Raw genomic sequence first — 25,154 nt, 5'->3', positions numbered from 1 at the left:
GTATAACCGAGTGACCAATGTGACGTATGCTCATACCTGCACCACTGGCCGTATGAATCTGGTCCTTCCCGTGATACTTTTCACGGAGAATCACCTTCTCCAGCTCCCCCATGAGGTGATTGGTTGCGCCACTATCAATGTACCAGTTTGTGTCGACGCCATAGGATCCTTCAGCGGCGGCAGCAACTTTGTCATCATCTTCAAAGGAGGCATCATCTTCATCAAAACGATACCAACAGTCTTTGGCAGTGTGGCCTGGTTTGCCATAGATTTGGCAGCGAACGGCGTCGGGACACGAACGGCTGGAGCCGCCACGGCGACCCTTGTTGTTGGTGGAGTTGGGGCGACCGCCGCGGGAGCCGGAGTTGTTGGTGTTGCCGTTGTTGTGCTTGCCCTTGGTGCGAGGAGGACTACAGTGACGGGAGGAGTACCCACCATGCCCGCGGGTTGCTGCGTTCGCCGAAGACTTGAACCCGCCGCCAGCACTGTGGTACTGGGCGACACACTGGTCGAAGTTGCTCAGCATGGCGTAGAGCTCATCGAGGGACACCAGTGTGACGCGGGCATCCAGGGCAGACACGAGCGGCTGGTAGTCCATGTCCAGCCCGTGAAGTAGATACGAGATCAGATCATCGTCCTGGATGGGCTTGCCGGCTGCGACGAGATCATCAGCAAGGCCACGCATGGCGGCGAAGTAGGAGGCCATCGATTGGTTCCCTTTCTGCGCATTGATCAAGGCAGTGCGGATGTTGTTGACGCGGCTCAAGGACTGCGACAAGAACATACCTGCGAGTGCTGTCCAGAGAGCATGTGCGGTGGTGACCGCGGTGACCGCGATGAGCACCTCTTTGGTGAGGTTGTTGAGTAGGTAGCCTAGAACCTGCTGGTCCTCCCTTATCCAGATGGGATGGAGAGGATTGGGTTCGGATGACTCCTTCCCGTCCTTGTCCTTGGTGACGAGAAGGCGGGACGGCTCTGGCTGGGTGCTGTCGACGTAGCCATAGAGGTCGGCTCCCCTCAACTGCGGCGTGATTTGGGTGCGCCACAGGACGTAGTTTGTCCGGGAGAGCTTCTCCGTGACCTGACCGCTCAGATTGGATTGGGTGACACTGGAGGAAGACATGGCTGGCACTGGTGGAGATCAAAAGCTAGGGTTTGGAAGAGGAGGCTCTGATTACCATGTGCGATAGGCGGAAACGTCTTGCCTCGACCTGAGGCGATGTGCTACGTGTTTATAGGCAGGGGCGCACCTCCCTGTAGCGCATACATTGTTGGAGATATTACAGGAGGTTTACAACTTGGAGAGCAAGAGATAGAACTGGTTACAAGGGATAAGAGAAGATAGAATTACATGTAACTTAAACTAGCTATCTTCCTAGATCCTGCGCAACCTCTTGGATATCTTGGACTCTGTCATATGTGACACATATTATGTTTAACAACTGCATCTGAGAAACCATATCCTAAATTTAAGGTTTTTTTTCTTTTGCTTGGATTTGGAGCATTGATGCGAAAATTCACTTAATATGATGTATCAGGTGTTTGACTATCAATCGCTACGTTCTTACTCAGCTCCTTTCCATTTACTTTTGCTTGATGTTATTGATATGTCTTCTGGGTATTCTTTAAATATAATCTAAGAACCAGTTTGTGATGCAAATTGTTGGACAACTAAAATTCTTTTAGAACTTTCATGTAGTACCAGTTGTAATAATTATGTAGAGTACAAGATGATACAAATTGGGATAAAACAGAGCAGATATAGTTGTAATGATATAGGAACCTAGCTACCTAATTTTTAATTGGCTATATTGTAGCTATGAGGATGATGACTTCATATTTGTCACCCGAGTCTTAGGATCTGCGTCGGTACATCTGTGCTGATTGACATACTTATGAATCTGACTTCGTAGATGAAAATTTGACTACATAGTGGTCGTATGGTGCTATGCTTACTTATGTACTGTTAGTTGATCAAAATAAGACAGGAATTTTATTTTAAGATATCATGCTTTCATGACGCTTTTGATGAATAGTGTGAGCCTTTCTCATTTGGTTCGACATTCTTTCTGAATTTTTATTTTCCTTGGATGATGGCAGTGAAGATTTGCAAATATTCAAGATCAATAGACCAAATCACAGGTTTTCTCTCAGGAATCGATTTGTATGCCAAATATCCTGCTGGACCGAGCCATATGATACCTGTTTTTTTAGCCTGTCGTCCATTGTTGTTTATCTTTCATGCGTCTTTTTGTGTTTGATGTGTTTCTTTGCTTTGGAGGACGTAGCTGCGATGAGGATAACAAGCTCCCTCTTCTGAAAGCATTGACGACATCGCTGGCAGAACCGAACAATTAAACATTGCCACCACTGAGCAACTATGTATCCATCTTTACTGTTATTCATCGTTTGCTTCTTACAAGATCTGTTTGGATCATGAGGAGGTATTGATTTATAATTCAACACTCGATCCGAGGGTGGCTTGAGCAGCCCGTGTGATGTCATCTTTGCAACTGAATCCATTGGAGATCAGTTTTTCAATTGTTTTATTTTGTTATTTCGTGAGTATCATGGGACGAAACCTTGAAACAATCTTAGGACACCTTCTGACACAGTGCTTATTTACCTGTGAATGAGAAGGCATTTATATTCTGATGATACGCCTTGTTTCCACCGATTTTATTTTGAGTTATTATGCAATTGAAGCCCATGATGATTAGCTTTTTGTTGGAATTACCATCAGATTCTAAATGATGATATTTTCACGGCTTAATACCAATAGCTTCAGGTCCTAGTATATATATTTAATTTTGTCTGTTCTTAAATTATCAGACCATAGGAAGTGCCATATGACAATGTAAACAACAGTTGCTTCTCCTCACTGCAAGTATCCTCATTTGGCCACAACCTTTGTGGTTTGGTCTGGGCTGGAATCTCCATTTGCAGCTGGTTTGGTTTAGTTGTGTGCTTGATTTTAAGCGGGTCCCTGAGTGATTCTCTTTAAACTTGTTTCCTCTGTTTTCTGCATTGTATCTAATTATTTGTTGCAGCTAGTTTAGAAGGAAAAGGACATCAGGGGCTATTCGGCCTAACCTGAGACTGTATTTTGGTCGGTCTACAGAACTGGTTATTGTGATTAAATTTTGTTATGACTAGCTAACAAGTTGTCGTCGATATGATTTGAGGATATGTTATGGCGATGATGATAAATTTGTGGCTTGTTTCTGAAACATTCGCAGTTGCCGCCTAAGAGCTTTCGCCCAGTCAGGCTTGAGAGCCAATGCTGCTAATTCCTTCCTTGGATGTCTGATCCTTGTTAACATCCCCATTTTATATTTAGTTCTATCTTACTATTGCATTGCAAATGTTGATAAATTGAAAGCTTGATTTTTTTTCTCAAAACATTCGCAGCTGTCGCCTAACACTCCTCTTTGATGCTTTCATTTTTTATGTGTTGATGTTTCATTTGTTTGACTCGAGGTGCACTGTCCCATTGTTTGGCTGCTGTTCTCTTGGTGCATTCGAGTTTACAGCGCTCCCGAGTTCAGGTGGCGCTTAGAGCGCAAATCCATCAAGATGAATCTTGGGTTACGCTTGCCCCCAAATTCCACTATATTGGTTTTTTTGTTTGCTTTTTGTTGTCTGTATAATTCTAGTTCTTGTGGGACTGCTGATTTAGTGATTTGAACCTTTTATGGTGCAGTGATTACTGATGGGAAATCCCCATGAGCTGCTCCTATACATCCATAGAATCTGAGCACCAACAAACAATAATTTTCTTGGATTGCTCTGATCCAAACATGAAGATGCACCGCGCATGCAAAATCTGTGAAGAAATAGGACACACCTACAAGGAACACCAGGATGGATGCCCCTACTGTGAAGCGAGTCACTTGGGTGAAGAATGTCCCACTATGCAAGTCACCTGTTTTATGTGTAAAGCACTAACCACAATCCAGCCCAGTGTCGTCTACTCACCAAGACATAAGAAGTGGTTCAGCAACAGAGGAAAGGAATGAAGGAAGCTATCCAGGAATTCATGGCAGCACCCATGAAGAGAAGGAAGAAGAGGCGCTACACCAAGAAGTGTAGAACAAGGGGCACTATGCCAACGCGTGTCCAGAACTGAAAGGAGAGAGAGAGAGAGAGAGAAAGATGGGGCGCTACTCCAGCCCGTGTCCAGAATTGAAAAGAGGAAGAGGGAGATGGGAACCTTGGAGCAAAGAAGCCACATGACTTGTCAGGAGTAATTTGTTTGATACTCTTCCTTTCTGTAAGAATTAATTCAATACACTATTCCAAGGGAGCTAATGTTAGTAATTGTAGGACAGCTATCTGAGCCAAGCAATAAGTGTATTAGGAAACTTTTTACGTTATCTTGGAGATGATGGGTTGAGACGTGCAATGTCAATGGAAGGAGTAAATTGCAAAAAACCACCACAATTGGGGACCCTAATTCAGAAAACCGCCACCATTCAGTTTTTTTCAAAAAAACACCAACATTGGGGTGACAGTTTTCAAAAAACGTTGATATAGTGATTTAGAGCGTTTGAGTGGATTTCTGACCGGTGGGTCCCTTTGTCAGGGGCCATGTGGGCAGGGCGAGACGGCGGCCGTGACGTGCCGTTAGACGGCGTCGGGCTAAGCCTAACGAGCTGCTCGAACCCTACCACCACTTTCCCCCCAATCGCGTCTCGACTCCCCCTGGCTACCCGCTCGTGCTCACATCTCCCCCATGGCCACCAACGGCGGCGGCGGCAGATGTGCCGGTAGCGACCTCAATTTCGTTGAATCCGTTGCCCACTCTACCCTTCGTCGCTCTCCCACTGCCCTTCCTCGCTCTCCCACCGCCCCCGTGCTAGGGTTCCTGGCAACGGTGGATATTTCACCGGCAACGGAGAGGAGCTCGACGAGCAAGGTGGCAGCAAGTTCAAGCCCACCTCCGATGACATTTTTTCACGGCCGGCAGCATCATTGGCCCAGGTCTGGAAGGCAAATCCTACACAGAGCCACCACTTCACCTCTGGCCTAGGCGGCGTGGAATGAGTCTTCTTCTTCCTCTTAACTCTCTGAATTGGCTAGGAATGCTTAGCTCTGTATAATTTTTCGTGTAGTCTATACTTTGCTCTTAGCCAACTGAATTTAGGAATTATGGTTAACTGAATTTAGGAATTAGAGTTAACTGAATTGTTCATGTTTATTTGTTCGTGTATGTATTAGCTATCTTGAGGTGTACTCAATATACATTTTAGTGTTATCTGAAATTATTTGGAACTGAATTATAGTTTAATTGAAAGTAGTGTTAACTGGAAATATTTTCAACTAGTTTAACTGAAAGTAGTGTTAACTGGCATTGGAACTGAACTATAGTGTAACTGAATGTAGACCTGTGTTTTGACATAAATTACAGTTTAACTGAATGTACCGCCACCTGTGTTTTATGTTGACATGAATTATAGTTGAACTGAATGTAGTTTAACTGAATGTACTATTAAGTTAAATTGTTTATAAATTGCAGTTTGGATGATGATGAACCATGGGAAGTGATATTCCATTTCCAAGGATGTGACAATCTGGAAAGGAGATTGTATCAGTGAGATATAACATACCTGAATATGTTAGCTATCATTGGGATTCAGGGCTATGATCAGAGTGATTCCATGTATTACGTGAAGGAAGGTGGTGTAGGAATGTCAGGGATGCAACTAATCAGGAGTGATGAAGATGTTGAAGAGATGTTGGAGTTCTATGAGGACAAGATGTGTGTTACTATCACTGTTATGAAAGGTAGAGAGATTGAGAGGGCAGAACTGCAGATTAACATTGGAGATGAGCAGCAAATTCCTATTTCACAGATAGGTTCACCTAAAATATATAATGTAGATGAAGAAGGTGTGTTGTATGCAAGTCAGACAAATGAAAAAGCAGAACATGCAGCATGATTTGCTCCAATTGTCAGTGTACACACAGAGGACTCATGTGGAGAATATCTTATCACTCAGGAGAGTTGCAATGTGAGGAAGCGGGCAACTATTGCAGATCTAGATGATTTCCTTAATGAGTTTGCTGACATTCCAGAAGTGCAAGAACATAACATGGAAGAAGATAACATGGAGGATGAAGAAAACATGGAGGAGGAAGATCTGATGGATTCTGATAGCTCTAAAGATGAGCAAGAGGATGAGGATGCAGACATACATGTGAAAATAAAAGACCTGAAGAGAAAGAGGGTTTTTGAAGGTGATTCTGAGCCAGAAGATTTATTTTGTGAGGCTGATGTGGAAGAAGAGGGTTTTTGTTGGAAATATGCCCTAGAGGCAACAATAAATTGGTTATTATTATATTTCCTTGTTCATGATAATCGTTTATTATCCATGCTAGAATTGTATTGATAGAAAACTCAGATACATGTGTGGATACATAGACAACACCATGTCCCTAGTAAGCCTCTAGTTGACTAGCTCGTTGATCAATGGATGGTTATGGTTTCCTGACCATGGACATTGGATGTCGTTGATAACGGGATCACATCATTAGGAGAATAATGTAATGGACAAGACCCAATCCTAAGCCTAGCACAAGATCGTGTAGTTCGTATGCTAAAGCTTTTCTAATGTCAAGTATCATTTTCTTAGACCATGAGATTGTGCAACTCCCGAATACCGTAGGAGTTCTTTGGGTGTGCCAAACGTCACAACGTAACTGGGTGGCTATAAAGGTGCACTACGGGTATCTTCGAAAGTGTCTGTTGGGTTGGCACGAATCAAGACTAGGATTTGTCACTCCGTGTAACGGAGAGGTATCTTTGGGCCCACTCGGTAGGACGTCATCATAATGTGCACAATGTGACCAAGGAGTTGATCATGGGATGATGTGTTACAGAACGAGTAAAGAGACTTGCCAGTAACGAGATTGAACAAGGTATCGGGATACCGACGATCGAATCTCGGGCAAGTATCGTACCGATAGACAAAATTGTATATAGGATTGATTGAATCCTTGACATCGTGGTTCATCCGATGAGATCATCGTGGAGCATGTGGGAACCAACATGGGTATCCAGATCCCGTTGTTGGTTATTGACGGAGAGTTGTTTCGGCCATGTCTGCATGACTCTCGAACCCGTAGGGTCTACACACTTAAGGTTCGATGACGCTAGGGTTATAGGGAAAGTATGTACGCAGTTACCGATTGTTGTTCGGCGTCCCGGATGAGATCCCGGGCGTCACGAGGAGTTCTGGAATGGTCCGGAGGTAAAGATTGATATATAGGAAGTATGGTCTTGGCCACCGGAAGTGTTCCAAGCATCACGGGTAGTGTACCGGGACCACCGGAGGGGTCCAGGGGTCCACCGGGAGGGGCCACGGGCCCCGGAGACCTACATGGGCCAATAGTGGGAAGGGACCAGCCCCTAGGTGGGCTGGGGCGCCTCCCACCAAGGCCCAAGGCGCCTCCAAGAGGGGAAGGGGGCAAACCCTAGGGCAGATGGGCCCTAAGGCCCACCCCAGGTGTGCCTTCCCCTCTCCCCCTTGTGGCCGCCACCCTAGATGGGATCTAGGGCTGCCGCACCCCTTGGGGTGGGAACCCTAGGTGGGGGCGCAGCCCTCCCTCTCCCCCTATATATAGTGGAGGCAAAGGGGCAGCCCAACACACGAAGTTCTTCCCATGTTGGTGCAGCCCTACCCCTCTCCCTCCTCGTCTCTCGTAGTGCTTGGCGAAGCCCTGCTGGAGTCCCGCGCTCCTCCACCACCACCACGCCGTCGTGCTGCTGCTGGACGGAGTCTTCCCCAACCTCTCCTTCTCCCCTTGCTGGATCAAGGTGTAGGAGACGTCACCGGGCTGCACGTGTGTTGAATGCGGAGGCGCCGTTGTTCAGCGCTTAGATCGGAATCAACCGCGATCTGAATCACTACGAGTACGACTCCTTCATCCGCATTCTTGCAACGCTTCCGCTTAGCGATCTACAAGGGTATGTAGATGCACTCTCCTTCCCCTCGTTGCTAGATTACTCCATAGATTGATCTTGGTGATGCGTAGAAAATTTTAAATTTCTGCTACGATCTCACAACAGTGGCATCATGAGCCAGGTCTATGCGTAGTTTCTATGCACGAGTAGAACACAAGTTGTTGTGGGCGTCGATTTTGACAATTTACTTGCCATTACTATTCTTATCTTGATTCGGCGGCATCGTGGGATGAAGCGGCCCGGACCGACCTTACACATACTCTTACGTGAGACAGGTTCCACCGACTGGCATGCACTAGTTGCATAAGGTGGCTAGCGGGTGTCTATCTCTCCCACTTTAGTCGGATCGGATTCGATGAAAAGGGTCCTTATGAAGGGTAAATAGAAATTGGCAATATCACGTTGTGGTTTTGGCGTAGGTAAGAAACGTTCTTGCTAGAAACCTATAGCAACCACGTAAAAACTTGCAACAACAATTAGAGGACGTCTAACTTGTTTTTGCAGCATATGCCTTGTGATGTGATATGGAAAAGGATGTGATGAATGATATATGTGATGTATGAGATTGACCATGTTCTTGTAATAGGAATCATGACTTGCATGTCGATGAGTATGACAACCGGCAGGAGCCATAGGAGTTGTCTTAATTTATTTATGACATGCGTGTCAACATAAAAATACAACACCCCTATGCACCGGCAAGTTGTGACCGCACATCGGTCCTCGGCAACAATGCCACACCACTCTGGGTCAACAATGGTATGTGGAACCTACAAGGGTTCAAATAGAGTACATCCTCAAATCCCAGATCAAAATGGGTCAAAACTAACCTCAAATGGAGTACTCGAAGAGAACCTAACCCTAATTGAGAAAGAAGATGAACTCACATAGGATTCGTCTGCGTGCGAGATGAAAAGGGGGGAAACAGAGTCCTCGCTGCTGGTTTCGCCGTCCTTCCAGGAGACCATGGCTGTGGCGGTCGGCGGCGGGGGCGCGGGCGGTCGACGAGGGGGGAGGGGGGCGAGCGGCAGCGACAGAGACCTGCGAGAGAGACAGAGAACGAATGGACGAATGGGTTGGGTTCGAGCAGCTCGTTAGGTTTAGACCGACGCCGTCTAACGGCTCGTCACGGCCGCCGTCTCGCCCTGGCCACGTGGCGCCTGACAAAGGGACCCACCGGTCAGAAATCCACTCAAACGCTCTAAATCACGGTATCAGCGTTTTTTGAAAACTGTCACCCCAATGTTGGTGGTTTTTTGAAAAAAAAACTGAATGGTGACGATTTTCTGAATTAGGGTCCCCAATTGTTGTGGTTTTTTGCAATTTACTCCAGTGGAAGAGGCTATACATTTCCTGTGTTGTGATTGGTATTTCTTTTGTGAGCAGAATATGACTAGTGGGTCCTTGCGCGGTGCTTCGCTGGTACGTCAATGTGCTGGGTTTTTTTGTATTTGGTGTAAACTTGTATGCACTGGGCGCTTCGCTTGAACAACGTGCCGGAATCTATGGGGTTTTACATATTGTTCTTCTTAAATCACCATGCACGCATAAATCTGTGGGCACATTGTGCCGGAATGGGTGTTGTTGGGTGAGATGAAAAAAACTTAAATTTAATCATGACCAAATCCACATGCAGTAGCACACAAGAAAGGCCGCGCCACCGCATCAACAGGAAGTATTTCATCTAGGCGAAGCAGAGGGAGAAATTCAAAGCCGTGCTGACCAGATCTTATCAGGAACGGTCCAGAACTTAAAATCTGATGACCAACTGAGTCCGCAGAAGCCAATGCAGGTGAGCACGGACATTGCAGGGGTGTGCTCTGTCAGCATTCTTCTTCCACCACCTACCCTGATGTGGAATTCGACGATCAGACCTGCAGAATTCGGACCTTTTAGTTGGTGTTGGACCAACCCAAAGGCTAGCTTCAACGCCAGAGCTAACCTATTTGTGATGATGTTTATGGGGGTGATGATGGATTCCAAATGGACAGAAGCATGGGTTCCAAATGGTACGAACCGGAAAATTGTGACTATCCATTGGGGGTAATCTCCTTTCAAAAGTTGGGGACCTTATTGATCCCGTCACAAGACAATGGGATGTAGAGCTTGTGAAGCAGACTTTCTGGTAGGTTGATGTGCAGCGTATACTCTCGATTCCTTTACCGTCGTATGGTATGGAACATTTCGTGGCATGAAGTTTGATGAAGAACGACAGGTTTCTGGTGGAACTGCCTACTTTGCGCAGTGGGATCATCAACATGTGTCAGAGTTGAGGCGCACCAATGAGATGGGAGCCGCAGGCTCAAATATGATCTGGGAATGTATTTGGAGGTTAAAATGCCCTAGCAAAGTAAAAAAAAAAAACTGAAAGTCTGTTTTTTAAATAATGAGGTCAAAATCTTTTTGTTTTTGTAGTTTGGATGCCCAAACTACGAACTTGAACAAAAGTATTTAGCTCCTAGTTGACGACCTTTAGCTTGCTTGTCCAGTTTCAAATCTAATTGCACATGAGAAACTGTATCCTAAATTGAAGATTTTTTTGTTGCTTGGATTTGGATCATTGATGCGAAAATTCACTCAGTATGATATATCAGGTGTGATTTTCAATCTCTACATTCCTACTGAGCTCCTATCCGTTTACTTTTCCTTGAAGTTATTGAGTCAGTTTGCAAGAGACAAGTTTTTTTTTTTTTGCAAATTGTTGGACAACTAATATTCGTTCAGAACTTTGATGTCATGCCAGCTGTAATCATTAAGTATTGCACATGGTACAAGTTGAGATAAAACAGAGTACATATTTTTTTTCAAAACGGAGGCAAAAGATTTGCCTCATCGATTAATTAAGCAGAAGAGAATTGCCCAGTTAATTAACGAAAAACCGGGTAAAAACCGATACAAATCAACCACATGTGGACTACTCACTCGACAACCATATCCAACACGTAAAGACCATCAACCCCACACTGCTACATCGCAAAGACACCCCAAACGAGGCTAACTTGGCTAGAGACCACGGACACCACCAAATCCACAAAGACAATGCAGGCCATAAGGACAACGCAAGAGACTGAAGATCATCCATTAAGCAGCCGCGGACGCCTTTTTTGTGGCGTCACTCTTCTTTCCTTTGCTCCTAAGAGCCTCCACCACAATCGCCTTGCCAGATCCAGGGCTAGCCGCCTCCAAATGTTTAAGCAAGCTATGAAGCTCTATCTGAAAGAGAATGTCATCGACCTTCTCACGCACAGAGACCTGCCTGACAGTCACGTGTGAGTGGGTTACCGCAACATCAGAACCTTCATCCTCCACAAAGGCGAGCGGCTGGCTAGGCTCCAAAGGATCAGAAGCCAACATATTAATCATCTGAACATCATCAACCACAGAAGCAACCGACACGATGGACTCAGACATCTCCAGTTGCTCACATGATAGAGCATCAGAGTTAGGCGCCAACACACCTGTCTCATCAACCTCGTCACTCAAGGACACCTCATGCCCAATGGGCATAGATGAGAGAGTGACAGAACCATCCGAACATCCACTATCCACAAAGGCGAGCGGCTGGCAGGACTCTGACGGTGATGGTGAGGCCAAGGACTCCAATGAGCCCGGCTTCATCGGATGCACCATAGCTGATTCCCCAAAAAGCTCCTGCAGCTCAGGCATAATCTGCAGAACAGGAGCCACGACCTCGGTGATGACCACACCGCCACGGACAGACGACGTCCCATCCAAAGCACGAGGAGAAAATTCTCCAAAGAAGCATTCATCCACCTCATCAATGGAACCAGACTGGAGCTCAGGCACCAAAGGCACAACCGAAGCAACCTGAAGCTTGGCAAGAGCGTCACGAAGCTCAGTGCGGAGGAGCTCAACCTCCTGAAGGAGCTCCGTGCGTAGCAAAGCAAACTGGGACTCCAAAGCAGAGACCAAAAAGGCACTGGCATTGGAATCCTGGCGACACCTAGATTGGGACCTTGGCGGCACCGACACATGCAGCGACGAGTTGCCCACGACCTCTGCCCAACACCTGGTCAGCGAAGAACAAGGCTGGACAAATGGGGAGCGGCTCCGCTGGTGATGAGCTTGAGAGACCGGAGAGCTCACGCGGGCGACCGGAGAGCGATCCCGAGCAACCGGAGAGTGAGCACGACAAAACCTCTCATGATGACCAGGGCAACGACAGCGTATGCATCTGAATGGATCATGACATGCACGGACTTGGTGGCCACGCTCGAGGCAACGAAAGCACCTTCCTCGAGCCCAACGCTTGAAGGCGAGGCTACGCTCAAGACATTCTCTCGACGGCACAGGGGGAGCACCACGGCCGGAACGGTGTCCCCGTTCCACATGCTCCCAGCCAGCCTCCGCTTCAAGAGCAGCAGTGGCAGCAGAGATGCCGATGCAAGCCGACTCTGAAGATGGACCAAGCAGCTTCTGTGGTGTCTTCTCGTCATCACATCCTTCAGTGAGGCCCTCAATATCTTCCACATCCTTCACAACAGAGCAACCAAGCTGGAGATGTGCATCGCCGGCAGACCCGTCGGGCAACGGCGACTGTAGAACCAACTCCTCAATCTGGACCTCATCATCATTGACAGCGCACCAGGAAGCAGGCCTGGAGTCGAGCACCACCACCAAGCCAACGCCGGGTGCAGGGACTCGGCCCGCCTGACGTGGCAAAGGTAGCGTTGGGGCCGCCGCCAGATCCGGTAGAACAAGGAGAGCCTCAGGGATCAAAGCCTGGGACTCCAGCAGCTGACCGGAAGCGCCGCCAGAGACGGAGGGCTGCCGGGTGGCCACCGACCCGCGTAGGGGAGGAGACTCGCGGGGAACCCGCGCACGCCCCCCATTCTCCGCTCTGAACCTGCTCGCGGGTGCAGGCTGCTGCGAGCTACGGGGGACGCGCGGATCCGTGAGGGAGGCCGACGGGGACGGAGCGGCGGCCGCCGCAGGGGGCTGGTGGGGCGGAGGGCCGTTGTCGCCAGAGCGTTCCAATGCAGGCATGGCTGCTCCCACGGGCTGGGAGAGAGGAGCCATGGCGCCCAGCGGAGCTTCGCGGGGGAGAAGAGAGAGAGCACCGAGGAGATTCCAGATCCGGTGCCGACGGCCGCAGGGGAGGCTGCGGGGAGGAGATCAAGGCAGCGCCGCCGGCGCGCTCACCCAACGCAGCCGCGGTCGCGAGAGCCTCAATAACTCCTACTTACATATGGTTGGAATGACCGAGGAACATAGCTACCTGATTGTGAATTGGCTATATTGTAGTTCTGAGGATGATGAGTTCATATTTGTCGCCCCCATCTTAGGTTCTGCTTGGGTGGATCTGTGCTGATTGACATACTTATGAATCTGACTCTGTAGATGAAAATTTGACTACATAGTATGGTGCTATGCTAACTTATATACTGTTAGCTGATCAAAATAAAACAGGGATTTTATATTAAGATATCGTGTATTATTTTTGAATTGTTCTTTTCCTTGGATAATGGCAATGAAGATTTGCAAATATTCAAGCTCAACAGATCAAATCACAGGTTTTCTCTCAGGAGTTGATTTGTATGCCGATTATCCCGCTGAACTGAGACATCTAATATCTCATGAGCTTTTTAGTAAAAAAAATTATTTGTTTTATTGTTTGCTTTGGAGGGCATAGTTCACGAAAAAGGCTTCCACTCCATTTTATAGACAAAGCACAAACCACAAATACACGGCCAAACGATGTCACGTAAAAAGTGCAAAAATAAGACCCACATGGTATATAGAATGATGACAACTCAGAAAGAAACACAAGGTTTTTATAATGGCTCGTCATCTCTTTATCATGCAACCGTAGCACATGATAGGACTATGATTTAATTCAGTGCAGATTTAATGAGTAAGCAAAAAAATTAAAGTCTTGGTCCTGAGAGAAAAGGAGAGGGTGAATTAGTTGTTTATATTTTTGGACATGAACATGCGGTAAAACTCATGTTGCTGTTGAAAATGCTCAAATAAAGTTTGGAAATTCTTAAAGAAAATTTAGAGGAAAATAAATATGTTAACCCTATAAATACCATTTCTGGCCTTTCCAAAAGGATTTTAAATAAATAACTAAAAACTTTTAAAAATATTTTTGAAGTATAATAGACACCGGAAATATTTTTTAATGAATTACTGTTCTGAAAGATAAATACTTTTAGTTCAAACCTCATTTTTTAGGTTTTTCTAAAAAGGGTTTATTTGCTTTTTGCCCAAAATAAATTTCAGTATAGACATTTTTGGGCTCTACCCACATGGCACGATCATTGGAAAATATTTGGGCCACGTGATCAGAAGAGGATAGCTAGAGGGCTCTCTATGAATTAAAATCCAAAGGAAATACCAAACAAAATAATTGAAAGAAAGAATAAATTCAAACAAGGCAATAATACTCTAAAAAACTGAGTGAAGTAACGCAAAACACATGATGTGAAAGATACCCCACATCGAAGGTTATTTCCATAGTTTTTCCTGTATAGCAACTAAACACCGTGTATAATAGATTCATGGTGTTTTCAACTCTTACAAGATTCGATATGACAATGAGTCAATGACATACAATCTACGATTTTCATATTCCTACCAATCTTGCATACCAAAGAGGCGCTTACACATACTGCTATTGCATGTCGGCTTCTTGGTTTCATAGGCGGAGACACAACAATCACTCAACGATAGGCGCCGACATCAACTGAAGAATGTGAGGAATTGAGGATCAACCACAATCCCCATTTTTAGAGCTTAGAGGTTGTAGGATTAGTACAAGGATTCACCAAGGAGTGAAGCGAATCACGGAAACATAATCGAGTTTCACAATGCGTGATCCTCTTGCGGTTGGACTATTTTTCCTAATGTCACACATCCTAAAGTATGATCACGTTAGAACAACAATTGTGATTCTCACCTAAAGATAAGAAGCAAAGTATGTCTATACAGCCAAAGAAATAATGTGCATGTCTCTTTCCTTGGCTACATTGGTCACATCTCTAGTGTGTGTAAAGAGGGAAAATAGTATGACATGCAACATGTTTCAAGAAATTAGGACTCTTATGGAACTCTTGCAATCATTGACAATCAAGGATGGTCGTGGCCCTTGTGACATTCCAGCACCAAGGGTATGTGCACCTTCTAGTGTCATTATTATTGCGTGCCAGCTTCTAACAATTAGGTGGGCGAGAATCACTAAGTAAATCAAAAGACGGGGACACTCACCAAAAATCAAGAGAAGTAGTCAGAACTCCCCATCTCTGTAGAGCTTAGAGGCTGCAGGTACTAGTGCAAGCATGCACCAAGGTGTACAACAAAGTAATGAAACATAATCGACTTGTGAGTGGGGCTTAGTCAGTTGAATTATTTTTCCCAATGCCGCTCATCCCTAAAGCATGATCACACAAGAATAGAAATTACAACAATTTTTTTCTCACTTAAAGATACGAAGTTTGGATGAACAAATAAGGAAACAACCTATATTTGCTTGCTTGGATACATGGGTCATGTCACCACTCACATCTTAGTATATATAAAGAGTGAAAAGATACCAAGGTAAATAGTAGGTGCGGCTTTATTTCAAATATTCACTTACAATGGTGTATAGTACGTCATGTCTTATTCACTTAGATCTAAGCACCGAGGCCATGCCTGCGAGTCGGAGGCCAAACCATGCACCAGCCTAGACGGGCCTAGATCGGGCCCCACAGGCCGCATTAACCATCGCTCGCTCATCGGAGATCACAAACACGTCACCTCCTCAACCTTCACTATGCAACGGACATCCCCAACACGTGTGTCCGCCGCCGCACCTAGCACCACCGCCATAGAAAAGCAACCAGAGAAATGTACCATTATCCTCAAAGCATGGCGGCCTTCGTTAGCATGCATGCGCTTCTGGCGGCGGCGAGAGGAGAAAGCCCCCCCCCCCCCCCCCCCCCGGCTCGTCGGGCGATCCGGGAGTGAGGAGAAGTGAGCTAAATGGTTCAACTTGGACCTTTCTAATTTTGTCTCAACCTAGTACATGACATGTGCCCGGCCTATTTTGGCTTCTAGCACGACAACACATGAGTTTGCTCGCTATCCCGCGCTCTATGGGTGGGATAGAAGCTCCCAAGCACTTTTTTCTAGTGTTGCTCACAAAATGATTCATAAGATAATTTTGGAGTTTGTCCCAAGGAGTACTGTTATGCTTTACCGTAGTAGCATTTTTCAATTGCTAAAATCGCTTATTGCAACTCGTATGATAGCACTCACTCACTACAATCAGTTTTGGTGGGCCGGCCCATTATCAGGAGTGAATTACTCCTATAGTGGTTTTGCGATGCTTCTCTCACCGGTTTGGAAGCTTTGGGAAGTTTTTAATTGATTTTCTGTAATATGTGTTTTTGTGATGTTTTCTGGTTTCTCATAAGTTTTTTCTCTTTCTTTCATTTCCTCTTTATTTTTGTTTATTTTTTCCATTTCTACCATTTTTTCCTTTTCTATTTTTCCATTCATGAACACATTTCTAAAATTTTGAACATATTTTAAATTCACACACATTTTAAAAAATTTGCAAATTGTTTTCCTTTGATGAATGCTTTTTTAAATTCATGGATTTTTTTTCTAAATTGGTGAATATTTTTTAATTCATAAACATTTTACATTTTTTGTATTTTTTCTCAAATTCGTAATTGTTCTTAAAATTTGTGAACATTGAGATGTAGTCTGAACAGCAAGATCCCGACCCAAGTTCCATAGTCCATACTGTTTGTGTGTGGAATCAGAAGTCGATCATATATACCTACTGTTAAAGGGACTAGTAAGTGTGCATGTGCACGCACGCCTCGACAAATATTACAACCCTATATGAGAATTCACGTGCATAGAGAAAACATCATGATAACACTAAACATACTACAAATCATCTATAATTTAATCGAGTTCCAAGAGACGCTATAATTTAGCATTGTATGCATAGAGTAACAACACAAGAAATTATCTTAGTAATCACTAATAAGCTTATGCAATTCTCATTGATGTTTTCTCTAGCTTCCTTCTCGATGTAGTTGAGCAAGTGCACCACAAGTGGTATTATGAGAATCAACATTCATGCACCGTATCTGGCACTATAAAAAAAGTTTTGATGAAGGGATGTTGGAGATATGACCTAGAGGCAATCATGTATGATAATATTTCCTATGTGTTTATGAATAAAGATAGTCCTTGAACATTATCAATGATGTGTATCAGCAAGTACGTGACTTGTTTGTGGGACTATGCATTGTATGTTGAACGTCCTAAAAGGTCCCTAGTCGAAAGGACTGTGTGGACGCGCAGCCAACTAGACTATCATATGACACGGTCGATGGCTTGGTCTCACTAGCCTTGGGGCATTGGATGCTAACCGGATAATATGGACTCAGAAGGATCTGGTCGGATTCAACATAGTCGGATCCGAGTTGAGATAAGGTCCGAGTCGGACAGACCCAACTATGAGACGCAACGATATGTCATCTGTGAGTCTCTAGTACAACATACGTTCTATGTCCTAAGACCTGAGCTGGTGCATGTACTTGGTATAGTAACAGACTTGCTTTGGGCCAACCAAACGCTACTCCGTGACTGGATAGTTACAAAGGTAGGTTACGGGCTTGTCCAGACCCATGCTGCGAGACATGGTCGAGCAATATGGGATTTGCCCCTCCGATAAGGAGAGATATAATCTGGGCCCCTCGTGTGATCCGACCAGGATAAGCATGGCCATGCGACAAGGATTATGAGATAATCTGGTTTGTGGTCGGCATCACTGGAACGAGAAAGAGGTCGGGCTAGCACAAGGATGGCAGACTCGCCTTGAGCCCGACAACATATATCGTGTGGCAAAAGGAATGGAAGTGTGATGTACATGTTCGTCTAACCAGCTTCATCGTCAGCTTGGTGGTCGGCACGCCTTGCTAGAGGCCGCTACCAGTCATGTAGTCCGGATGTGATCCGAATTGCGACCAAGCCGGCTTGAATCTAAGGGGTCGCGCGCTTAAGGGAAGGAACCTACGAGGTCGGATCCGAGGACACTGGTCGGATGTGATCTGAGCTGTATTCGGATTGTGGCCGGGTAGACTTAAGGGCTTTAGGGTTCGTGCGAGGCCCAAGTATTGAGCCCGCGACGGACACCTATATAAAGTGGGGTGCGGCAAACTCATGCGGTTGATCACTTCGGCACTGTCACTAGGGTTTGCATGTGTTATGAATAGATACCTCCACTCGCCGCTGGTTGTGTGACCGGACCTAGCAGTCCGCCGCACGATGTTCCTCCTGCATGCGTGGATACCGTTAAAGGCGGTGCACTTGCGCCGCTCCGGCGAATCTGTACGTGGGACCGACGACTCGTACGAGGAGGAGACGATCCACGCGGACGCGCTGTCCCAACTCTTCTTCCGCTACACGGTACTGCGCGTCTAGTGGTAACAAACTGTGATCCATTTCCCGTAGCATATTCTTGGTTGTTCTGCGCGTAGAAAAATTTTAAATTTGCAGTCGACGCACCCTACCGTAGATCCCAACAAGGGAGTCAACAAGTATCATGCCTATCATCGTGCATAGAATTTTACTTATGCTAATCTTATTGTTGAAAAAGAAAGGCTTCCTAGTCAGCCAACCTCTATCAGATTTGCAATGTCATTAGATAATTTTCTTATAGCCCCCTGCGAGTCTGCATGCTGATTTTCCCCCCAACAAGATCCAACACCACTGCCTTTATAAATAAAGGAACTCACTCGCAAAAAATTATAAAGCAACTCAAAGTGGTGCTGTCAATTCACAGGGTACTCCTAACCTTGTTTGCATCCATGAGTTGCAGCTACAATCTCGGACCATGCCTCCATTATAAATACATCTTATTCATAAATTTGTTTAGGTATGGTTGCAAATCTTGCAAAAGATCGATGCTTCAACACTGACCTTTGTGGGAGCATGAACTGAACACCACCATAATCTAGAAAAGAAACAAGTTCTTTATAAGGAAAAAGAAACAAATGGCATGGAGATGAATAATATTTGTAGTTCTTCGCTTGTAAGCAACACCAAAATAAGCTGAAGCTTACACTGGTTTTGGCAAATTTCCACCAAATCTTAAACTAATGCCTAATCTGAAACGAAGAGGACATCAAACCTCCAAGGGAAGAGGAAACTAAAATAATGCGTGTCTTCTCTTTTGTTTCATTCAAAGCTAGAGGAAACTAAAATCTGAGACATTTGCAAACTCCACAAAACATGAAGGTGGATCAGATTGCAAAGTACCTCCACATTGCAGTAAAAGGTACTGGTAAAAAATGTAATAGATAAAAAGATCTGGTAAAGAACCTAGATCGAGGGTATAGAAAATCAAAAACCCAATAGATACATACTCCCTCTGTTCTTAAATATTTGTCTTTCTAGAGATTTTAACAAGTGATTACATATGGAGCAAAATGAGTGAATCTACACTTTAAAATATGTCTACATACATCCGTATGTGGTAGTCTATTTGAAATATCTAAAAAGACAAATATTTAGGAATGGAGGAAGTGCAATTGATTCTAAACAAATACAATCGAATGAAAATCTAAGCAGGTGCCACTAACCTCTCCTCTTGGTACTCTTGTGCAAATTGAACACAAACAATCCAGCCTGAAAAAATGGAAGCATAAATGCATACACTATGAGCTTACCGCGGCGGCACCGCTAATTTGGGAGTCAAATATACCATACACATTTTTAACTTCATCTTACAAATGAACTTAAAAACTGGAGTTTGAAATATGAACAGCCAAGAAATGTCATATGTAGGATCAGTTATAAAAAAATCTTCTGCGGCATGAGAAATACATAAATGGATAAAAACAATTAAATTCAATTTACCGGCACTCAAAGACAGAAATAAAAATAAAAGCGATGGGTTCGTGGGCCCCATCGGTCGTGGTCTATGGGCCGAGCAGATTACACCAGGTTACCCGCGATAGGCTAGAGCCCACTTGAAGGGGGGCCACGGCATGGGTCGGCCGGGCCGGGCACCTCTGCGAAACGAAACCCTAACCACCAGCGAAGAGACCTTCCCCACGCCGCCACCTCCCGTCTCAACAGGTTCCCTCCCCCCTCTCCTCTCTCTGCGTTCTACTTTGAGGGATTTTACCTGTTTTTGCATCCGGTTTGAGGCTGGTGACGATTGATATTTGGTCTCATTCGTCGTAACTGGCATTCATTTCCCTTGCCGACCATCCCGCTGTATAACCACCCATATTCTGAGTTTGACATGTGAATTCTTTTTATTGATTGTCTAGGAGTAATAGACAAGCATATGTTTCAATTCAATTCCCTTAATGAGGAAAGTATAATTAACAATGAGGCCCAAATATGTTTGTTTTTGTAGTTCAGTAAACAAAAGTCTTTAGCTCCTAGCTGACGACCTTTAGCTTGCTCGTGTAGTTTCAATTCTAACTGCACATGAGAAACCATATCCTAAATTGAAGTTTTTTTTTGCTTGGATTTTGAGCATTGATGCGAAAATTCACTCACTATGAACTATCTGGTGTGATTATCAATTGCTACTTCCTTACTGAGCTCCTTTCCGTTGACTTTTGCTTGACGTCATTGTGAGATGTCTTCCAGGTATTCTTTAAATATATAAACTAAGAACCTGTTTGTAAGATAGCAATTCACAAATTGTTGGACAATTTGAAATCCTTTTAGAACTTTCATGTAGTACCAGCTGTAATAATTATGTAGAGTACAAGATGATACGAATTGAGATAAAACAGAGCAGGTATAGTTGGAATGATTGAGGAGCATAGTTAGCCAATTTTGAATTGGCTATATTGTAGCTATGAGAATGATGAGTTCATATTTGTCGCACCAGTCTTAGGATCTGCTTCGGTGGATCTGTGTCGATTGACATACTTATGAATCTAACTCTGTAGATGAAATTTGACTGCATAGTGGTTGTATGGTGCTATGCTTAAATCGGTACTGTTAGTTGTTCAAAATAAAACAGGAATTTTATTTTTGAGATATCGTGCTTTCGTGAAGCCTTTGATGATTAGTGTGAACCTTCCTCATTTGGTTCGATACTCTTTCTGGACTTTTCTTTTCCTTGGATGATTGCGGTGACGATTTGCAAATTTCAAGCTCAACAGACCAATCGCAGGTTTTCTCTCAGGAGTTGATTTGTATGCCGATTATCCCGCTGAACCAAGCCATCTGATACTTGATTTTGTTAGTCCGCCCTCCATTGTTGTTTCCCCTTTCGTGTGTTTGATGTGTGTGTTTGCTTTGGAGGACTTAGTTGCGATGAGGATAACAAGCTCCCTCTTCTGAAAGCATTGACGACATCGCTGGCAGAATCGAACCAATTAAACATTGCCACCACTGAGCAACTATGTATCTTTCTTCACTGTTATTCATCGTTTGCTTCTTACAAGATCTGTTTGGATCGTGAGGAGGTATTGATGCATAATCCAACACTTGATCCGAGGGTTGCTTGAGCCACCCATATGATGTCATCTTTGCAACTGAATCCATTAGAGATCAGCGTTTCCGTTGTTTTGCTTCTTTATTCCGTTAGTCTCATGGGATGAAACCTTGAAACAATCTTAAGACACCTTCTGACACAGTGCTTATTTACCTGTGAATGAGAAGGCATTTATATTCTGATGATATGCCTTGTTTCCACCGATTTTATTTGGAGCTATAATGCAATTGAAGCCCATGATGATTAGCTTTTTGTTGGAATTACCGTCAGATTCTGAATGACGATATTTTTGCGGCTTTCTGAGGCTTAATACCAATAGCTTCAGGTCCTAGTATAGTTTGTATAGTTAATTTTGTCCATTCTTAAATTATCCTGGTGAAGATTCTCAGACCATAGGAAGTGCCGTAGGACACTGTAAACAACGGCTGCTTCTCTCCACTGCAAGTGTCCTCCTTCGCCCATAACCTTTGTTGTTTGTGGGCTGGAATTTCCATTTGCAGCTGGTTTGGTTCAGCTGTGTGCGTGATTTTAAGTGGGTCTCTGAGGGATTCTCTTTGATCTTGTTTGCTCTGTTTTTTGCATTGTATCTAATTTTTTGTTGGTAGTAACCTGAGACTGTATTTTGGTTGGTCTACTGAACCGTTTATTGTGATTAAATTTTGTTACGACTAGCTAACAAGTTGTGGTCAATATGATTTGAGGATATGTTATGGCGATGAGATAAATTTAAGGCTTGTTTCTCAAACATTCGCAGTTGCCGCCTAAGAGCTTTTGCCCAGCCAGACTTTAGAGTTAATGCTGCTAATTTCTTCTGAGCCTTGTTAACATCCCCATTTGTTTCTATTTTACTTCGCTGTCTTCACTTATTCTTTGCATTGCAAATGTTGATAAATTTAAAACTTGTTTTTTTTCTCAAAACAATAGCAGTTGCCGCCTAAGACTCCTCTTTGATGCTTTCATTTTTATGTGTTAGTGTTTCATTTGTTTGACTTGGGAATCACTGTCCCATTGTTTGGCCGCCATTCTCTTGGTGCATCTGAGTTTACAATGCTCCCAAGAGGTAAACCGGGTGGCGCTTAGAGTGCAAATCTGTCTAGATGGATCTTTGGTTACGCTTGCCCCCAAATTCCAGTTTAATCTCTGTTATATAGGTTTCTTTTGTTTGCTTTTTGTTGTCTGTATAATTCTAGTTCTTGTGGGACTGCTGATTTAGCGATTTGAACCATTTTTTGGTGCAGTGATCACTGATGGGAAATCCCCTCCTATACACCCATAGAATCTGAGCACCAACAAACAATCTTTTCTCGGATTCCTCTGATCGAAGCATGAAGATGCACCGCGCATGCAAAATCTGTGGAGAAATAGGACACACCGATAAGGAACACCAAGATGGATGCCCCTATTGTGAAGCGAGTCACTTGGGTGAAGAATGTCCCACTACGCGAGTCACCTGTTTCATGTGTGAAGGGACTAACCACAATCCAGCCCAGTGTCGTCTACTCACCACGACACAAGAAGTGGTTCAGCAACAGAGGAAAGGAATGAAGAAGGCTGTCCAGGAAATCATCATGAAGAGAAGGGCTTTAGTTACTTGCCATAAGTGTAGGAGCAAGGGGCACTACGCCAGCGTGTGTCCAGAAGTGATAACAGAGAGAGAAAGATGGGCGCGCTACTCCAGCCCGTGTCCAGAAAAGAAAAGAGGGAGAGGGAGATGGGAAGCTTGGAGCAAACAAGCGCCATGACTTGTCAGGAGTAATTTGTTTGATATTTTCCTTTGTGTAAGAATTCATTCAGTAACTATTCCAAGGGAGCTAATGTTAGTTATTGGAGGATAGCTATCTGAGGCAAGCAATAAGGGTATTAGGAGACCTTTTAGGTTATCTTGGAGATGCTGGGTTGAGACGTGCAATGGCCATGGACGAGAGACTTTACACTTCCTGTGTTGTGACGACTTTTTAGCGATGTGATTGCGATTTCTTTTGTGAGCAGAATATGACTAGTGGGTCCTTGCGCGGTGCTTCGCAGGTATGTTAATGTGCTGGGTTTTTTTTTTGTATTTGGCGTGAACTTGTGCACTGGGCGCTTCACTTGTACATCGTGCTGGTTTTGCATATTTATAAGCTAGTCATTTTACATGGATCTTCACCCTTGTACTACGGTGTTGATGGTGTGGACATTATTCCTCAGCCGTGGATGGCCAAGCTCGTTTTGGTTCGAGCTATCTTTATAGCCGGCTCCTGCATGCACTGACAGGTTTTGTCTCTCCCCCTTTTGTAGTTTGGATGACTAACTGCGAACTTGAACAAAAGTCTTTAGCATGGCTTGATTGTGTAGTTTCAATTCTAATTGCATATGAGAAAGTATATCCAATGCATTCGTGCCCCCTCGACCCCCGCGTCGCCTAGCTCGGGCGACATGGGCGAACCTAGCGCCGCCGCCACAAAGCTCTCCTCCCCCCACTCCCCCGCATCGCCGCCGCCGGAGGGGCCGCCGGCGAAGCCCGCGCGTGCCCCAGGGAGGGTGGCAGCGGGGCGTTTTCTCCTCTTCCGCGGTAGCGCGCGCGGCGGCTGCATCTTCCCGACGGCGCGGGCGGCTGGCGGGGTTGCGGGGACGGTGTTTGCGCGGGGAGCGGCTGGATCCTGGCCGGGCTTGGTCGGATCTGGCTTCTCCGCCCTCGGTGGCTGCGGCGGAGTGGCGCGCGACGCGTCAGCGGGCTGGTGCTCGGCAGCTCCATGGAGGGGTTGTTGGCACCGGCGAGGGGCTGCAGCGGGCGGCAAGCATCGACGACGTGGTGCTTGGCGGCTCCATGGTGGAGCTGTGAGGTCTAACGGGCATCGATGGCTGGCATCCGGGGCGGCGGTCCGGGAAGGTGGTTGACGTGTCGGCGGCTATGGAGTTCGCGCGGGCGACGCAGCGGCCGTGGTGTGTTGGTGGTGGGAGGCTCGCCCTGCCTGTCTAGGCAGCTCGGCGACGGCGGTTCTTCGGCAGGTCATAGCTCCGGCGGCTCGGGCTGTGGCGTCTTCGTGCTGCGTGGTCTTTGGACCATCAGATCTGGCCGGCAGGAGGGTACAAGGTGGCAGTCTGCCCTTCCCTGCCCGGAGGACGGGCATCAGTCTTCGTGCCGATGGTTTGCCATGGTTGACTCGACAGCAAGGCGTGGTGGTGGTCCCTGCACGGTCATGGCGCTGTGGTTGTGCAGGGGTGTGCGGGTCAGTGGAGTTGCTTGCGTGAGAGTGGTGGTGTCGATGATTTGAGCGAATGCTTGGCCGGTTCTTGCTGGCCGCACGGGCGCCGCTTTCTTCCTTGAGGCGCCGTCGAGGTGATTTGGGCATCCTTCGCTCTCGGGTCAAGATCTTCGGGCGAAAGTCATGATCCTGGTTAGATCAGGCGGCGGCCTCGTCTTCAATGTCGTATTCCCTTTTGAGGGCGCCGTCTTGAAGATCTTGGTCCCATTTGTGATTCCTGCAGGCTGGATGTGCACTACATTGCGGTCGGCAGGTGCCCGACCGGCGATGAGGTGGTGTGGTGTTGCGACGTGTGTGGCAACGACGATGGTAGCGAGGAGAGACGGGTCGCGACTTGTCCTTCTGATGCCGAAGGTCCGGTGCGCCAATGGGTGTGCCTATGTTGGCTTCTGGCTGTGGTAGAGAATTCGGAGCTGCGGGCGGCGGGGCCACGGCGGCAACGATGACTCCA

At 45.7% G+C, this 25,154-nt stretch overlaps 1 long non-coding RNA gene, 17 other non-coding genes and 1 pseudogene across 18 annotated transcripts; all 19 read left to right on the top strand.

Annotated features, from left to right (window-relative positions):
* Window positions 1-1,821: 1,821 nt before the first annotated feature.
* On the top strand, window positions 1,822-1,908 carry LOC123073486 (small nucleolar RNA U31b). Its single transcript, XR_006435675.1, has one exon. It is a non-coding gene; the product is annotated as a small nucleolar RNA U31b (small nucleolar RNA).
* Window positions 1,909-2,092: 184 nt separating this feature from the next.
* Window positions 2,093-2,196, top strand: LOC123073021 (small nucleolar RNA Z107/R87). The gene has a single exon (XR_006435553.1). It is a non-coding gene; the product is annotated as a small nucleolar RNA Z107/R87 (small nucleolar RNA).
* Window positions 2,197-2,283: 87 nt separating this feature from the next.
* LOC123072237 (small nucleolar RNA R30/Z108) lies at window positions 2,284-2,378 on the top strand. Its single transcript, XR_006434929.1, has one exon. It is a non-coding gene; the product is annotated as a small nucleolar RNA R30/Z108 (small nucleolar RNA).
* A 52-nt stretch (window positions 2,379-2,430) lies between these two features.
* LOC123073565 (small nucleolar RNA snoR31) lies at window positions 2,431-2,523 on the top strand. Its single transcript, XR_006435690.1, has one exon. It is a non-coding gene; the product is annotated as a small nucleolar RNA snoR31 (small nucleolar RNA).
* Window positions 2,524-2,564: 41 nt separating this feature from the next.
* On the top strand, window positions 2,565-2,662 carry LOC123072888 (small nucleolar RNA snoR31/Z110/Z27). The gene has a single exon (XR_006435471.1). It is a non-coding gene; the product is annotated as a small nucleolar RNA snoR31/Z110/Z27 (small nucleolar RNA).
* Window positions 2,663-2,703: 41 nt separating this feature from the next.
* LOC123073132 (uncharacterized) lies at window positions 2,704-2,774 on the top strand (annotated as a pseudogene).
* A 38-nt stretch (window positions 2,775-2,812) lies between these two features.
* On the top strand, window positions 2,813-2,995 carry LOC123072854 (small nucleolar RNA Z112). The gene has a single exon (XR_006435455.1). It is a non-coding gene; the product is annotated as a small nucleolar RNA Z112 (small nucleolar RNA).
* Window positions 2,996-3,194: 199 nt separating this feature from the next.
* Window positions 3,195-3,314, top strand: LOC123072151 (small nucleolar RNA SNORD14). Its single transcript, XR_006434861.1, has one exon. It is a non-coding gene; the product is annotated as a small nucleolar RNA SNORD14 (small nucleolar RNA).
* A 9,921-nt stretch (window positions 3,315-13,235) lies between these two features.
* On the top strand, window positions 13,236-13,322 carry LOC123073453 (small nucleolar RNA U31b). Its single transcript, XR_006435672.1, has one exon. It is a non-coding gene; the product is annotated as a small nucleolar RNA U31b (small nucleolar RNA).
* Window positions 13,323-13,450: 128 nt separating this feature from the next.
* On the top strand, window positions 13,451-13,554 carry LOC123072999 (small nucleolar RNA Z107/R87). Its single transcript, XR_006435531.1, has one exon. It is a non-coding gene; the product is annotated as a small nucleolar RNA Z107/R87 (small nucleolar RNA).
* A 6,426-nt stretch (window positions 13,555-19,980) lies between these two features.
* Window positions 19,981-23,511, top strand: LOC123063956 (uncharacterized). Its single transcript, XR_006430641.1, has 2 exons — window positions 19,981-20,074; window positions 22,697-23,511. It is a non-coding gene; the product is annotated as an uncharacterized lncRNA (long non-coding RNA).
* LOC123072815 (small nucleolar RNA Z43) lies at window positions 20,145-20,240 on the top strand. The gene has a single exon (XR_006435429.1). It is a non-coding gene; the product is annotated as a small nucleolar RNA Z43 (small nucleolar RNA).
* Window positions 20,816-20,902, top strand: LOC123073464 (small nucleolar RNA U31b). Its single transcript, XR_006435673.1, has one exon. It is a non-coding gene; the product is annotated as a small nucleolar RNA U31b (small nucleolar RNA).
* Window positions 21,087-21,188, top strand: LOC123073010 (small nucleolar RNA Z107/R87). Its single transcript, XR_006435542.1, has one exon. It is a non-coding gene; the product is annotated as a small nucleolar RNA Z107/R87 (small nucleolar RNA).
* On the top strand, window positions 21,268-21,363 carry LOC123072211 (small nucleolar RNA R30/Z108). The gene has a single exon (XR_006434916.1). It is a non-coding gene; the product is annotated as a small nucleolar RNA R30/Z108 (small nucleolar RNA).
* On the top strand, window positions 21,416-21,508 carry LOC123073526 (small nucleolar RNA snoR31). The gene has a single exon (XR_006435680.1). It is a non-coding gene; the product is annotated as a small nucleolar RNA snoR31 (small nucleolar RNA).
* On the top strand, window positions 21,550-21,647 carry LOC123072894 (small nucleolar RNA snoR31/Z110/Z27). Its single transcript, XR_006435472.1, has one exon. It is a non-coding gene; the product is annotated as a small nucleolar RNA snoR31/Z110/Z27 (small nucleolar RNA).
* On the top strand, window positions 21,689-21,769 carry LOC123073055 (small nucleolar RNA snoR77Y). Its single transcript, XR_006435574.1, has one exon. It is a non-coding gene; the product is annotated as a small nucleolar RNA snoR77Y (small nucleolar RNA).
* Window positions 21,828-22,007, top strand: LOC123072838 (small nucleolar RNA Z112). Its single transcript, XR_006435441.1, has one exon. It is a non-coding gene; the product is annotated as a small nucleolar RNA Z112 (small nucleolar RNA).
* Window positions 23,512-25,154: the final 1,643 nt, after the last annotated feature.

This window comes from Triticum aestivum, chromosome 1A (assembly GCF_018294505.1).
Source record: "Triticum aestivum cultivar Chinese Spring chromosome 1A, IWGSC CS RefSeq v2.1, whole genome shotgun sequence".
Lineage (NCBI taxonomy): Eukaryota > Viridiplantae > Streptophyta > Magnoliopsida > Poales > Poaceae > Triticum > Triticum aestivum.
Note: the sequence above shows the minus strand (reverse complement) of the source record. Positions and strands in the feature narration are given on the sequence as shown.